The following is a 17,242-nucleotide window of genomic DNA, read 5'->3' as shown; positions in this document are numbered from 1 at the left end:
CCTGTGGTACGTCACTGGTCACTGGCCTCCAGTCACTAAAGTAGCCATCTGTCATCACCCTCTGTCTCCTACCACTAAGCCAATTATGAATCCTTGGTTTTTCAAAAAGTTCAATCAAATTTGTTAGACATGACCTCACTCTGACAAAACCATGCTGACTATCCCTGATCAAACCTTGCCTCTCCAAATGGAGATAGATTCTCTCCTTCAGAGTCTTCTCTAATAGTTTCCCAACCACAGACGTGAGACTCACTGATCTATAGTTCCCTGGCTTGTCTCTGCAACCTTTCTTAAATAGTGGGACAACATTAGCTGTTCTCCAGTCCTCTGGCACCTCCCCAGTGGCAGGGAGGAACTAAAAATTTCGGTCAGAGCCTCTGCAATTTCCTCCCTTGCCTCCCGCAACAGCCTGGGATACAATTCATCCGGACCTGGAGATTTGTCCACTTTTAAGTCCGCCAATACCTCCAATACCTTGTACTCCCTATGATAATTTTCTTTAGAGCCTCACAGTCTCTCCCTCTGAGTCCCATACCTACCATAAGTACATGGGGTGCTGGCTGAGTGAGACTTAATGATGGATAGAATGTGAGCGGCAGAATGTTAAATGAGCAGAAACATACAGGAAGTGGAGGATGGAAAGCTATTTGTGGGTACATTAGGTTGGTCAAGTCTGAAGATGACATGGCATATAGATTGTATATCCTTGACAAGTCTCAAAAAAGGAACTTGATTTCCCTAAATACCTGGTTAAGGCTGTGAAGGGCCAAGTCAAATAGAGCATGCATATTTCGACATAACTGAGACAAGCTTCAACTTGTCGTCATGTCTGATCCATAGTCAGATAATCTGCGAACGCTTCCTACTTGGGCTACACATGAAAAATGGTCACCCAGGTGCAGTATCAGAGGCCTGCTGGCTCTGTGCAACTATACTCCACATGAGAAGGGAAGAAAATCATTTAAAAACAGAAGCACAAACTTAGAAAGTTGGTAAGCTTAAACTTAAAGCACTATGTGGTGAACCATCGTTGGTTCCCACCAGGTAGTGCTGAGCCAGGGTCTGGCCAGTACTATGAGTCTGTATATATGTTACTGTTGGGGTTAGGGTTGGGCTGTTCTACCTGTAATATAGTTCTTATGGTACATCCCAGTCGGGCTCCACCTCCTGGGAGAGGTATAAAGGTCACTGCTCTGTCTGGGACCCTTTAGTCTGGGATCGTGTATTATATATGGTAGCTCTATTGTTGTAGTCAATAAAAGCCTTTATTTCCTCGAGTACCTCTAGCCTCGTGAGTTATATCGCGCTTCACACTATCCATTCTCTATGCCTGCAATTTCTGCGGAGATTCTCTAGTGGGAATTGCTGGAAGCCCTTTTCCCTAGAGTTTGCATAATCTTTCACCAAAGTTATGGTGGGAAATCAGGAATATCCTGCAGAAATTCCCCATAATATTTGCGTCTTTGAGGGCATTTGGGATTAAGGACATTAACATTTCCAGTTACTAAGATGCAAAGGTTACACAATATTATCCCGGAAAGAAGCAATTTAATCTGCCTCCAATTTTATCCGATGAAACTTGGCCATGTCTCTGTGCTCCAGATCAAAATGAAGAAGGAGGATATCCTGCTGTAAGCTCACACAGAGAGACCAGCTTCCCACCTGTCAGCCAAAGAAAGCGCCAGAAAGGAGGAAGAAAGACATTAAGATGTAAAAATAGGGGGAGGGATCAAGGACAAAACTGAAAACGTAAACAAAATTTGAAATTGCTCTGCATAATATGGATCTATTTTGATTTAATTATCTTCCTCTTATTGCCTGGTTGTGGGTAGCAATCTCAATCAAATCAGGGGGAAATGGATTGTTGGAAAGGTGGGGGGAAACCCCTGAGGAAATTGATTTTCCTGTATTTATATTTTTCTGCCCCTCCAACACACATGTCATGATGGCTGCAAAGGCCACGGGGGATCATCAGTAGATCTTCCTGTGTGGAATATGAGCTACCTTATTGAATGAATGGAGGCTTGCCCAGTGGGAAGCGGTTAGCGGGGATTCTTAAACCTGTTATTCTACCCGGACCGTTGTTGTAGGTCCCGAAGTGAAGACCACCTGATTATATTTCCTTTAGTGCACAATAAAGGGTGTGGTGATAGGAAACTGGTGTTTGGCTGAATTACTACATTGGCAATAAGGAGAAAATGTTTTTTTTCTCCATCTCTCTCTCTCCGGACAACCTCCGTAAGTCAAGAGTCTTCTCTGGAAAGAAAAAGCTATAATGCCTCTTTTCGGGAAACTCGAGCCCTCTGACACCAATGGGGAAGACTGAGCCCAGTAAACAGAGCATGTATTACTTCTTCCATGCTAACAACATTGAAGGAGGCAAAAAACAATAAGTTATACTATTGACAGCATGCAGGTCCTGACTTTCAGTGTGGTAAGAAGTCTGATCTATTCGGATGCCCCTGACTCAAAAATTTAATGAGCAAGCAGACCTGGTGAAAAACCACTGATCGAAGCCCTCTGTAATTCTCTCGAGATCTCGCTTCAGCATGGCTGGGAGAACTCCTGGGAGATCTATCACTGAGTTCTTGGCTAGGTTGCAAAAATTAGCTGAATATTGTGAATTTGGACCATCTCTTAATTAAATGTTGCAAGACAGAATGGTATGTGGCAGGAGTGATCTAATCACCCAAAAGAAGCTGTTGGCTGAAGCCAATTTGGACTTAAAAATAAACCATTGACATAGCCTTGTCACTTGAGAACATTGAAAAAGGGGCTCAGGAACTATAAGGGGCATCAGGCAGCAATGCCCTCCAATTAGGGCGAGGGATCTCATATAATCAGTCCTCAGTGGAAAGTGTTTGTGTAATTCAAGTGTTAAAAGGCGCCTTTTGATATAGGAATCCTAATGTCACCACCAGACAGTCAAGAAAGGCAGTGACAGCACCAAGTGTATAAGAGAACATACTCGAGAAAGGTGCAGTTGCCAGATGACGGATTATTGCAAGCACTGTCAAAGGACACAGTAAGAAGTTTAACAACACCAGGTTAAAGTCCAACAGGTTTATTTGGTAGCAAAAGCCACACTCACAAAAGACACAGTCACAGTGAAGTTTCAGGAACAGGCAAAATGCCTGCTGCCTAGGGAGAAAGCCGAGGCCAGTACCTGAGCGTGCGTGCAAGTATCCCCTCTTCCAGAGATAGGAATACCACAACTAAATCGTATTATTACAAACGTTGACCTGATAGTGGTAGAATTACTGGTGAATGACCATCCATTGAAGTTGGAGGTTACACAGGAGCCTCCATTACTGGAGAACAGACCTATAAACACCTTCAATCAGGCATCCAACTCCTGAGGTTAAAAGATACGAAGGCTAGACCAGTCACCTACATGGGGGAATCTTTACAAATAAAAGGCACCACAATGGCCTCAGTAACCTATAGGCAGCAATCAGCTCGTCTCCTACTCATTGTTGTATAGGGGCATGGACCAAGCCTAATGGGAGGAGATTGATTCCAGCGTATCCAACTGATCTGGTTGGAGATCTTCAGGCTAGGCATGGGATGACTGTATGAAGTTATTAGTAGATATCCTGGAGTTTTTCAAGAGGGTGTGGAAAAAGTAAAAGTCCAAGATCTACCCTGACACTACACATGGATATTTCAGAGAAGGTCCAGCACATTATTCATGCTGAAGAAGGTCGAAACTGAATTAGGGTGCCTCAAAAGATTTAATATAATAAGGCCCCTGCAATTTGAAGAATGGGCTGTGCTTGTAGTCCCTGTTCTGAAGCCTGACAAATCAGTTCATCTTTACGGGGACTATAACAAACAATCAGACAGGTCTCCAAACCCAATATGTACCCCATGCCCTGAATCGAAGATTTGTATGCTGAGCTAACAGGTGGCAAGACGTTCTCCAAGTTGGAGATGAGCCACACCCATCTTCAGCTTGAATTGGATGAACCATGTGACGATCAACACATGTAAGGGCCTCTCTGAGTATGCCTGTTTGCCCTTTGTCGTCTCATCAGCATGTGCCGTCTTCCAAAGAGTTAGGGAGAAAATCCTTTAAGGGCTACCCAAGGTAGCAGTATTAGATAACATCTTGGTCACAGGAGCTTCTGAACAGGAATACCTGGCCAACCTAGAAGTCTTGCAGAGATTTTCCAGAGCGGGACTTTACTTGGAGAGGGAGAAATGCATTTTCCAAGCGGTCAGAGTACCTTATTTAGGCTACTGAATAGTCTGTGTGGGTTTCCTCCAGGTGCTTTACATCGAGTAGAAGATAAGGTAAAGGATATTAAGGAAACACCAACCTTAAGGAACACCATGGAGTTAAAATCCTTCCTAGGATTAGTCAATTACTATGGAAAATTTACCCCGAATTTGGCTTCCATGCTGGCAGCCTTGCATGCCTACTACCAAAATGCCAGAAATGGTCCTGGGAAGCTCTGTAGACAGAAGTTGTTTCTAAAATTAAACATCAGTACTGTCATCTAACCTACAGGCCCATTTTGACCCTAAGAAGGAAGTTGTATTGACTTGTGATGATTCCCTGTACGGGATTGGTGCAGTGCTGTCACATTGCTGGAAAGATGGGAAGGAAAAGCCCATCACTTATGCCTCCAGGACTCTTTCGGATGCAGAGCGAAGGTGATGCACTATCAATTGAGCCGAGATTAGTTGTGAGCAAGACAAATAGGCTTTTATTGGCAAGAACTTGGAGCCATCCCTGTCGGTGATCTGGTCTGAACTGAGAGCAAGGGGGGAGGAGCCACCGCCTTTATACCCAGACCAGGGGGAGGAGACTTGGGCGGAACCGACAGGGATGTGCCACATATACAGGTACTGAGAAATACTAACTACGGTGGTTAACCACTACAGATAACATATAACAGTGGTTTACCACATTCACCCCCTGTTTAAAAAAAGAGTCCGTCGGGGGTGAGGCGGAGTGAACAGTATTTACAATATTTACAGATTGAGTCTATCCGGAGGCCTGCTCTTCCGCTGCGATCTCCGTAGTACCGGTTCCGATGTGGTTTCGGGTCGCGGTGTCGTTGCGGGCGCTGGAACGTAGCTGTCATCCGTGTTTTCATCCACCCCTCGGGTGCGTGGTGCCGACTCCTGGGGCTCAGGCGAGCTGCACACGGGGGCGAGAGGAGTGAGTAGTGATTCTGACATGGTAGGGACAAAGTTGGGGGTTGGGGGTGAGGGGTTGGGGCTACAGGGGTCCCTGAGTCACCTGCGGGCGCTAGGTCACGGATAGATACTGTGTCCTCCCGCCCGTCGGGGTACTGCACGTATGCGTACTGGGGGTTGGCGTGGAGGAGTTGTACTCTGTCGACCAGGGGGTCAGACTTACGGCTCCTGGCATGCTTCCGAAGCAGGACAGGGCCCGGGTATGCCAACCACGATGGTAGTGAAGTCCCCGAGGGAGACATCCTGGGGAACACGAACATCCGTTCGTGGGGGGTGGCATTGGTTGCTGTGCAAAGGAGGGACCAAATGGAGTGTAGTGCCTCCGGTAGGACCTCTTGCCAGCGGGTGACTGGAAGGCCTTTAGACTGTAGCGCTAGTAAAACGGTCTTCCAGACAGTGGCGTTCTCTCTCTCCACCTGCCCGTTACCCCGGGGGTTGTAACTGGTGGTCCTACTTGAGGCTATGCCTTTGGAGAGCGGGTACTGTCGCAGTTCCTCACCCATGAAGGAGGATCCCCGGTTGCTATGGATATAGCTGGGGTAACCAAACAGAGTGAAGAGGCTGCGCAGGGCCCTGATAACTGTGGCCGAGGACATATCTGGGCAGGGAATTGCAAAGGGGAAACGTGAGTACTCATCAATGACATTGAGGAAGTATATGTTGCGATCAGATGAGGGGAGGGGACCTTTGAAGTCGATGCTGAAGCGTTCAAAGGGACGGGTGGCTTTTATGAGATGTGCCCTGTCTGGCTGGTAGAAGTGCGGCTTGCATTCCGCGCAGAGCTGGCAGTTCCGAGTTACGGATCTGACATCCTCAACTGAGTAGGGCAGGTTTCGAGCTCTAATAAAGTGGAAAAACCTGGTGACCCCCGGGTGGCAGAGGTCGTTGTGGAGAGCCTGTAACCGGTCCACCTGTGCACTGGCGCATGTTCCACGGGACAGCGCGTCAGGTGGCTCATTGAGCTTCCCGGGCCGATACAAGATATCGTAATTGTAGGTGGAGAGTTCGATCCTCCACCGTAATATCTTGTCGTTCTTAATCTTGCCCCGCTGCGTGTTGTTGAACATGACGGCAACGGATCGTTGGTCCGTGAGTAAGGTGAACCGTTTACCAGTGCCGTACAGCTTCCACTATGGCTTGGGCCTCCTTTTCGACAGAGGAGTGTCAAGTTTCGGGGCCTTGGAGGGTTCGTGAAAAGAAGGCCACGGGTCTGCCCGCCTGGTTAAGGGTGGCGGCTAGGGAAAAATCAGACGCATCGCTCTCCACCTGGAACGGGATGGATTCATCTATAGCGTGCATCGTGGCCTTCGCAATGTCTGCTTTGATATGGTCGAAGGCCAGCCGGGCCTCCACCATCAAGGGAAAAAGGGTGGATTTTATGAGCGGACGGGCTTTATCCGCATAGTTGGGACCCACTGTGCATAGTTCGAGAAGAAGCCCAGGCATCTTCTCAGTGCTTTGAGGCTAGTGGGGAGGGGGAGTTCCAGAAGGGGACGCATACGGTTGGGATCGGGGCCGAGGACCCCATTCTCCACTACGTACCCGAGGATGGCGAGGCAGCGTGTACTGAACACGCACTTCTCCTTATTGTAGGTCAGGTTAAGGAGACTAGCCGTGTGCAGGAATCTGTGGAGGTTGGCATCGTGGTCCTGCTGATCATGGCCGCAGATGGTGACGTTATCCAGGTACGGGAAGGTGGCCCGCAGCCCGTTCTGGTCTACCATTCGGTCCATTTCGTGCCGGAAGACCGAGACTCCGTTGGTGACGCCAAAGGTGACCCTGAGGAAGTGGTAAAGGCGACCATCTGCCTCGAACGCCGTATATTGGTGGTCCTCCGGGCGGATAGGGAGCTGGTGGTACGCCGACTTCAAGTCAATGGTGGAGAATACCCGATATCGCGCAATCTGATTGACCATATCAGATATGCGGGGAAGGGGGTACGCATCCAGCTGCATATATCGGTTAATGGTCTGACTGTAGTCAATGTCCATTCTGTGTTTCTCCCCGGACTTAACAACTACCACTTGCGCTCGCCAGGGGCTGGTACTATCTTCTATGATCCCTTCCCTGAGAAGCCGCTGGACTTTGGACCTAATGGAGGCCCTGTCTCCAGCACTATACCGCCTGCTCTTGGTGGCGATGGGCTTACAATCGGGAGTGAGATTCACAAACAAGGAGGGAAGGGCGACCTTAAGAGTAGAGAGACTGCAGGTGGTGCGCGGTGGGCAATTTAGACGCTGCTGATTGCAGACGGAGAGCGGGGGAAAAGGCCCATTATACTGTATAGTGACACTCTTCAGATGGGTCATGAAGTTGAGCCCCAGGAGTACGGAAGCGCAGAGGTGTGGCAGCACGAGGAGCCTGAAGGTATCGTATACCGTGCCCCGCACCTTCAGGGTCACCACGCAGCAGCCGAGGACCTTTACAGAATGGGATTGTGACGCCATGGAGATCGTCTGCTGGACGGGCCGCACAGAAAAGGTGTATCGGCGCACCGTATCAGGGTGAATGAAGCTCTCCGTACTCTCACTGTCAAACAAACAATGCTCCCTGTGCTCCCTGAGTCCATCATGGACTCGGCGAGACGATGAGGCTTCCTCTGATCCAGGGTCACTGATGCCACTATTGAATCCTGCAGAAAGCTGTAGGAGGCTGTAGCTGTAGGAGATGGCGGCCCCTGCTGGTCACTCACGGTAGTTGTCAGCCAAGAGGACGGCCCCCGCGGGTCGCCGACGGCCGATGACATCATCCAAGATGGCGGCCCCCGTGAGTCGCACGCGACCGGGGGCGTCCAAGATGGCGGCCCCCGCGGGTCGCACGTGGCCGGGAGCGTCCAAGATGGTGGCCCCCGCGGGTCACACGCGGTGCTCGTGGATTTGGGAGCAGATTTACGGCAGGTCTTTGCATAGTGCCCCTTCTTCCCACACGTGGAGCAGAATGACTCCCTTGCCAGGCAGCGTTGTCGGGGGTGCTTACCCAGGCCGCAGAAGTAGCATTTCGGGCCTCCAGAGGGTGCAGCCGTGGTCAGGTCACCGGAGAGGCATGGGGCGGCGTAGGGCTGTGATCCTTCCAGTAGCGACGGCCACGGTGTCCAGGATGCGCCCACGTGGTCAGGTGAGTAGGATTCAAGGTATTGTGAGGTTACTCCTAGGGACACAGCCAGTTGCATTGTTTTCCTTAAGTCCAGCGCACCCTGTTCCAGCAGCCGTTGCCGGATGTAAGTAGTGCCGATGCCCGTGACAAAGGCATCCCGGATTAAGTCGTCTGTATATTGGGTGGCAGTCACAGACCTACAGTTACAGTCCCGGGCAAGCAGACGCAATGCGCGCAGGAACTAGTCGACTGATTCACCTGGCTGCCGTCTGCGCGTAGCGAGGAGGTGTCTTGCATAGACTTCGTTAGGCCGTTTATTATACAGGCCTTTTAACAGTTCGATAGTGGCCGTATAATTTTCCGTGTCTCGGATCGTAGCGTATACTACGTCGCTTACAGATGGCAGTGAAGGCTTCGATGTAATCCTCAAAGCATTGCAGCCAGTGATCAAACGTGTTTGACGCTCCAGCAGCTTGCGGGTCCAGATTCAGCCTTTCGGGTTTCAGTAGCTGCTCCATTCTTCAAAAAAAACTTGCCAATAAAATTGATGCACTATCAATCGAGCCGAGACTAGTTGTGAGCAAGACAAATAGGCTTTTATTGGCAAGAACTTGGAGCCATCCCAGTCGGTGATCTGGTCTGAACTGAGAGCAAGGGGGAAGGAGCCACCACCTTTATACCCAGACCAGGGGGAGGAGACTTGGGCGGAACCGCCAGGGATGTGCCACACATACAGGTGCTGAGAAATACTAACTACGGTGGTTAACCACTACAGATAACATATAACAGTGGTTTACCACAGAAGGTATCCTCAAATTGAGAAGGAAGGGTTGGCGGTAGTGTTTTGTGTGAAGAAATTCCATCAATACGTCCACTGTCGATGGTTGTTTATAGTTACCAACCATAAACCCTTATCCGGCCTCTTTAAAGAAGACAAAGGCAACTCACGCCTCCACTCAGATACAATGCTGGGCCTTGTTATTGGTGGCCCACAAATATCTTCTGGAACACCGCCCTGGAACCCGGATAGCTGGTGCTGATGCACTGAGTCACTTCCCGTTGCCCACAAGCCTAGCTCCTTTAACAACATTGGAAGAGGATGTGATGACTTTGAACTTTTTTGGAGACCTTGCCAGTGACAGCAAGGCAGATAAAGGCCTGACCCAAAAAGATCCAACCTTATCAAAAATAAGGCATATGATCCTATGCGGTAGATTCCAAGGACAAACCTCTGAAGGGGCAGCATGGTGGCACAATGGTTGGCACTGCTGCCTTACAGCGCCAGGGACCCGGGTTCAATTCCAGCCTTGGGCAATTGTCCGTGTGGAGTTTACACATTCTCCCCATGTTTACTCTGGTTTCCTCCCACATCCAAAGATGTGCAGGTTAGTTGGATTGGCCATGCTAAATTGCCCCTGAGTATCCCAAAATGTATATGTTAGGGGGATTAGCCATGGGAAAAGTGTGGGATTATGGGGATAGGGTGAGGAAGAAGGCCTGGGTAAGGTACTCTGTCGGAGAGTTGGTGCAGAGTCGATGGGCCAAATGGTCTCCCACTGCACTGTAGGGATTCTATGAGATGAAACCCTATCCCATTAAGAAAGCTGTACTTAGTGTTGAAGATGGGATCATTCTCTGGGGACCCTGAGTATTGACAAAGACCAATATTAACAAAACTACATAATGGCCACCCAGGAGTATCAAAAATGAAGATGCTGACAAGGAGTTACGTCTGGTTGCCTGGTCTTGACTCTGACATCACAAACTTGGTGAAGCGATGTGACCTGTACCAGAAAACTCAACAACTGCCACCCTCAGCCTCCCTACATCTATGGGAGTGGGTGGCAGGCCATGGGTGCATGTACATGTGGACTTTGCAGGCCCCTTAATGGGTTCCATGTTTTTAATCATGGTGGATACACACTCAAAATGGTTGGAGATGCACCGCTTGGGCCCCGTGACTTCTCAGAATACTATTGAGAAATTACGACAAAGCTGCAGTACACACGGAATACCGGAAGTCCTGGTTTCCGATAATGGTGATGTGGAGATGCCAGCGTTGGACTGGGGTGAACACAGTAAGAGTTTTAACAACACCAGGTTAAAGTCCAACAGGTTTATTTGGTAGCAAATACCATTAGCTTTCGGAGCGCTGCTCCTTCGTCAGATGGAGTGGAAAATTTATCTTCCGATAATGGCACAGCCTTTACTAGCGGTGATTTCCAGAAGTTTGTGCACTCCAATGGTATCCGACACATCCGAACAGCACCTTATCACCTGTCATTAATGGATTGGCATAATGGGCAGTTGAAACCTTCAGAAATTGCATGAATAAACAACCAGCGCTTCTTTCCATTGCTATTTCTCATCTCCACCCAACCTGATTTACAGCTTGATCCTCTAATCCGATAATTTCTCACTACTGTACTGATCTCATTCTTTTTATTAACAGAGCTACCCCTTTCTTCAAAAATGTAAAACATGCTTGAATATTCAGGTTATAGTCATGGTCACTTTGCAACCATTGTCTATGGCTTTTTAAAAATTCATTTGTGGGACCTGGGTGTCGTTGGCTGGCCAGCATTTATTGCCCATCCCTCGTTGCCCTTGGGAAGGTGGTGGTGAGCCACCTTCTTGAATCCCTGCAGTCCATGTGCTGTGGGTTGACCCACAATGCCGTTAAGGAGGGATTTCCAGGATTTTGACCCAGTGACTGCGAAGGAATGGCAATATATTTCCAAGTCAGGCCGGTTGGTGGTTGGAGGGGAACTTGCAGGTGGTGGTGTTCCCTTGTATCTGCTGCCCTTGCCCTTCTAGATGATTGTGGGTTTGGAAGGTGCTGTCTAAGGATCTTTGGTGAATTGCTGCAGTGCATCTTGTAGATCGTACACACTGCCGCTACTGAGCTTCAGTGGTGGAGGGGGTAGATGTTTGTAGATGCGATCCCAGTCAAGTGGGCTGCTTTGTCCTGGATGGTATCAAACTTCTTGAGTGTTGCCCCCACCTCCAGTTTGGTTTAAAGCTCTCTCTACTCCCTAGTTATAGGATTCGCCAGGTCACTGATCCCAACAAAATTCAGGTCAAGGCCACCTTAACCGTTCAGGTCTCTCTTTCTCCAGTGCCAGTGCCTCATGAATCAAAACCCATTACTCCCACATCAATCTTTGAGCCACGCATTCAACTCAGGTTTCCATGAAATGCAGAATATGTTATAGTCCAAAGATGTGCGGGTTAGGTTCATTGGCCATGCTAAAATTGCCCCTTAGTGTCCTGGGATGCGTGGATTAGTGGGTAAAATATATGGGGGTAGGGCCTGGGTGGGATTGTGGTCGGTGCAGACTCGATGGGCCGAATGGCCTCTTTCTGTACTGTAGGGTTTCTATGATTTCTATGATTTCTATGATAGTCCAAGACATTTCTATAGCAAAAAGGCACCAATAGCAGATATTAAGGATATTGATGGCTTCTAGAGTGGCAGCCACCACTGGTTCAATAGTTACCTGAATGTTGCACTTTTACAGGACAACTAAAACTTATTTGGGATCATCACACTGCATCGTAGCATCTCACCAGTGGGCTTTCAAGGAGTGGAATCAGTTGTTGCTACATTCTGATGAGTGGCAGACCTTGCTTAAGACCTGTGTACAATAATTCTGAGGGAATTTCAGACACTGCAGTCATATTTTGTTAATGTCACCATTAATATAATAACATTTCAAATTTGGATAAGGTTCAGCCCCAAGTTTAGGTAAATGGGTAAGTGTTACTACCACGTACAAAGTGTTTCCTCAAAGTGATCTGTGAGCTGAGAATTTGTGCGTGCACAGATGTAGTTCCCTTTTAATTTGTGAATGAATCAAATTAAAAATAACCAGCAGCAAAGCTTTAATCTTAAACAGGATAAAAGTTGGCTTGTTCCAAAAAGCGCTGCTGTAAGTTACTGAAGTTAAAAGTGATGAAGTTATTAACTAAAATACAGACGAAGAATAAAATGTGAATAAATGAAAAAAGATACTTAAAGATGAGAGGGGGCGGTGGGGGGGGGGGGGGGGCAATTCTCCCCAAAACATTCGAAGTGCCGAATCTGCGTAAAAACTGGAATAACTCCCGCTGGTTTTTTCAGCGGGATTTTCAAAATGAATCTCCCACATTCTGTGCATCACAGAGTGCCCTAGAGAGATTCATGGAGAAAATTGGGGTGGGGTTGGGGGGGAGGCCTATTCCCACTGGAGAGGCAGGCGGCATAGCGCTGAGTGGGCCACTGAACATGTGCCAATTTATCATAGTGGAGATTGGTGCATGCGCAGTATCCCTGCACTGTCAGCCTCCCGGTTGCTGGCCGTGTGACTCCCCCCCCCAAACACACATCTGATCGTTGGCCTCCCTGTGTTCCTCCCCTTCGGAAGACCAGCCCAATCGCCGTCCTCTCTCCCTGCCTCTGCCACTGATCCCAATGCAGAGTGGCAGTGGGACCCTCCACCCCCACCGATCTCCCCCATAGCCCCCGCCCCCTCTCGGTGCTGTCCCATGCCTGGTGGGCAGTGCCAGGGTGCCCCTTGGGCATTGTCACTTTGTGTCTTGGGCAGTGCCTGGCAATGCCCGGGAGCACCCCCCCTTACCCCCAACCTCTTGGGGGGGGGTCCCCATGGCCTCTCTTCACTCCAGCTGGGTCGGCCGCCAGTTCCCCGTTAGTGGGGACATTTGTAAACCACTCTGAAGTGAACCACTCCTGGTGGGGTGGGGGTAGGAGGGGGACACTAGCACCCGCTAATAGGATTCAAATCCGCATTTTAATAATTAAATCAGCTCCACACCAATTTCCGTCGCGGAGATGACGACTCTGGAAATCCTGTCCCTGGAGACAAGTGGAGGCTGTGGTGCCCAGCCAGGAGCCTGTTAAACAGCCTCCGCTAATGTCTCACCGGCCTATTGTGCTGCTAGAGCAGTGCAGTGATCTGGGAGAATCGCCCCTGAGATTTCAAATGCATCTCTGTGAGAAACCATTACAGGCCCATTTCTTATGTTCCTTGTTTCTGAAACGAAGGGGTTGAAACTTGAGCTTCGGTTTAGCGGTTGTGATTGCTTCTGCAGGTGAACGTTCAGAGATTTGCCTTTTCAGGTTTACTCAGCAGGTCAGCAGGAATTTGGGAGCGAGAGAAGGCTTCCTGTTCCTCACTCATCCTCTGGTTATGACAGTTGCAGACTGCCTGACTGTTTCAGCAGAAAGCTGTTCATTTCTTCATACTTTTCTCTTTGTCCTCCGTTGGCCAAAAACATTCTCTAATATTGTCTCTAATTTTTTTCCTGGGGTTCTCCACTCTGCCCCCCAAGATGGGTTCTTAGAGCCTCCTTCATACGGTTCAAAAAACACAAAAGTGGTTGTTGTGCTAATTTTCAAGGAGTTGTTAAATTGTGGTTCTTTGAAGCCCTCTCCTGTTCCCTAAGAAGTAAACGCATTTTTCACACCTTTCTGAAGATTCAGTGGATATCCCTGGAGGGGTTTTTACATTTTAATGACTCTGCGTAGCCAGCTTTAGAGATATGAGTCTGACAAGGTTTGAACAAACACTGAGAGGTGCTATATTGTCTGTCCATACTTCCATTTTGAAAAAAGCTCTGAACATAAAGGTTTGAAATTTACCTCTAAAACAGTTGTCCTTAAAATCTGTAAAATCATAATTAAACATTTGTGACAAGAGGGAATATATGCAGCGGCTATTTTGCACATTTAAATGACAGGGCAGGCCTCAGGGTGGACATTAAAGGGCAGTGGAGAATTACTTCAGGACAAATTTGGTGCAGTATGTGGGGGTGGCTGACATGAGACAATAGCCCTTACCACTTAATTTACTATTTTTGATGCCCTCAATCTGCCTGAATTCCAGTGATAATTGGAAGGAATTTCTAACCATGACTCTAACCCAAATTTTTGCAATGCCAGAGGGTTTTGTGCCTTAGCCAAAATGGCATCAGAGCTTGAAATCTGGAAGTCCCACCTCATAACCCTGTACTCACCATTTTCTCTGGGTGATGGGGAACAGGGACTGGATGTTTTTCACACTTCTGTGGTTCACGACAATAACACATAGTGCAGCTGCCTTTAAACAGAAGCACTTTTGCTCACTCAGATTTCTGAAACATGACTTATGCGTTTATGAATAAGTCCACAATTTAGATAAGAGCAAATTATTGCAGATGTTGGGATCTGAAACAAAAACAGAAAATGCTGGAAAATCTCAGCAGGTCTGAGTATCTGTGGGGAGAGAACAGAGCTAACGTTTCGAGTCCAGACAACTCTTCGTTGGAGCTAAAGAAAACTGGAAATAGGATGAGATTAATACTGGCGTTGGGGCGGGGGGATGATTAAACAGTAGGGGCTGAATAGAAGATCAGTGATAGGTGGAGACTAGGGAGAGATTGACAAAGATGTCTTGACGAAAATACAAAGGAAATATAAATGGTGGTGATCATGGCTAAGAAGGGTGCTGAAAGCAGCACATTAAGAGATCAGAATGTGTTAATAGTGGGACAAAGGTAAGCAGCGTGTCAAAGGACAACCTGGGGCAGGTAACAGATGGCCTGGGTGGGGTGGAGGGAGGGGAAACGGTAGTAAGGGAAAACACTTGGGAAGTGGGACAAAATAGGGTCTGAAAAAGGAACCAATGGAAGAAATGAAAATAAATGAATAGAAATAAAAATGGGGTGAAGGTGGAAGAGAGAGTTCACAGTGTGAAGCTGTTGAACTCAATGTTAAGTCTGGAAGGCTGTAACGCGCCTAATTGGAAGATGAGGTGCTATTTTCCAGTTTGCGTTGGGCTTTACTGCAACATTGCAGCAGGCCAAGTTCAGACATATGAACATGAGAGCAGGATGGTGTGTTGAAATGGCAAGCGACAGGAAGGTCTGGGTCTTGCTTTCAGAGGGACAGAAGATATTCTGCAAAGCGGTCACCAAAGTTTAACAGCTTTAAGTGTCCTAAAGCAATTACCTGACTTTGATTTTGGGCTATAAATACAAATGTTTGATGTTGTAAAGGATTAAAGACTTGAAGGCACTTAAATGTATCAAATTAACTTTTATCAATGAGAGTGTCTTTTCTAATATACTGAAATCTGTAATAAATACTTAGAACTTTATTTCATCTCATTGTGGATCCTGGGATCTGCCACTGGTGGATAAGGGGTGAGTTGGCATGGAAGGTGTAAGGGCAAAGAGTGATGGGTAGAGGGCAAGCGTTTGCGTGAGTTTGTTGGTGTTATAAGGAACTGTGATTTGGGGTCATGAGTTGGCATCGAGGTTATGAAGGACAATAGGGGTGGGCTAGAGGGGCACAGGCTGTCATAGAGGGTATAGGAGTATGAGGGTGGTGGGGGGAATGTGCTGGCATAAGTTTGCATGGTTGAGGCATGGGGAGTGTTTGGGAGATGAAGTAAGGGATAGAGGGCTGTTTTATTATTATTATTACAACAAGGACAAAGTCTCAGCTCACTGAGACAAGCCTTTGAAACATTCTGGCTTGGGAGCCCATGTGGCTCCCTACGTACTGTTTCTGGAGTGGTGGGGCCCAACTCTAGTTAGCACCTGCCTCCTTACAACAAAAATCCCAATTCTACAAATCCGCCTCAGGAGTAAAAATTGAGCCCTCTATCTTTAGATTCATTCCTCCTTCAAATTTTCCATCCTTCCTGCTGGAACATATTGCGACATTAGGTTTTAATTTGGTTTTCCTGTTGATTGACCTTGGTGAATCAGGGTTGCTGACAGCTCCACAAGATGCACAAATCAAGAGCCGACTGTAATAACAGCCACTAAACCCAATACAAAGACTGATGTTTTTTGGTTGCCAACTCCCATAGCCTTAGACTTTCACAGCTGGCGGCCAGATGAAACAAAATCTGCTAGTTTGTTATTCAAGGAAGACCCATTTGCCTAGCTGTTAGTACCTGTCATTGGTCTAACTGCCTAAAAATCTGACCTAAGCATGTCCTTTGATGACCTATTTTTAAATATGTTTTATGCATTGTGATGTCAATTGTAATTACATTGATCATGTAGAATGGCCAACTTGTCATGGCCCACTCATCCATACACTTCTTTCTACTGCTGGTTCAAGGGAAGTCTGTTGGCATCACAGAAAGGGTCAGTTCTGGTCATTAATACAGAGAATGCTAGTCGGGAGGAGTGGCTGAACCATATGTATAGAAACCACATTCACAGTTTGTTCCTTAATAATTGCTCTTTTGAAAGACAGTGACTGAATTCTGAATTTCTATGCTTCTCTTGATTTGATTTATTATTAGTCACATGTATTAGTGTACAGTGAAAAGTATTGTTTCTTACGCGCTATACAGACAAAGCACACCGTTCATAGAGAAGGAAAGAAGAGGGTACATTCTGCAGAATGTAGTGTTACAGTCATAGCCAGGGTGTAGAGAAAGATCAACTTAATAATATAAGGTAGGTCCATTCAAAAGTCTGTTGGCAGCAGGGAAGAAGCTGTTCTTGAATTAGTTGGTATGTGACCTCAGATTTTTGTATCTTTTCCCCGACGGAAGAAGGTGGAAGAGAGTATGTCCGGGGTGCGTGGGGTCCTTGATTGTACTGGCTACTTTTCCGAAGCAGCAGGGAGTGTAGACAGAGTCAATGGATGGAAGGCTGGTTTGCGTGGTGGACTGGGCCTTGTTCATGACCCTTTATAGTTTCTTGCGGTCTTGGACAGAGCAGGAGCCATACCAAGCTGTGATACAACCAGAAAGTATGCTTTCTAAGGTGCATCTGCAAAAGTTGCTGAGAGTCGTAGTGGACATGCCAAATTTCCTTAGCCTCCTGAGAAAGTAGGTGGGCTTTCTTAACTATAGCGTCGGTGTGGAGGGACCAGGGACCATTTCCACTTATTTCCATGTTGATATAGGCAGGGACATGTTTTTCACAGTTGAGAATA

Source organism: Mustelus asterias, chromosome 13 (genome assembly GCF_964213995.1).
Source record: "Mustelus asterias chromosome 13, sMusAst1.hap1.1, whole genome shotgun sequence".
Taxonomy (NCBI): domain Eukaryota; kingdom Metazoa; phylum Chordata; class Chondrichthyes; order Carcharhiniformes; family Triakidae; genus Mustelus; species Mustelus asterias.
This window is presented reverse-complemented; position numbering follows the sequence as displayed.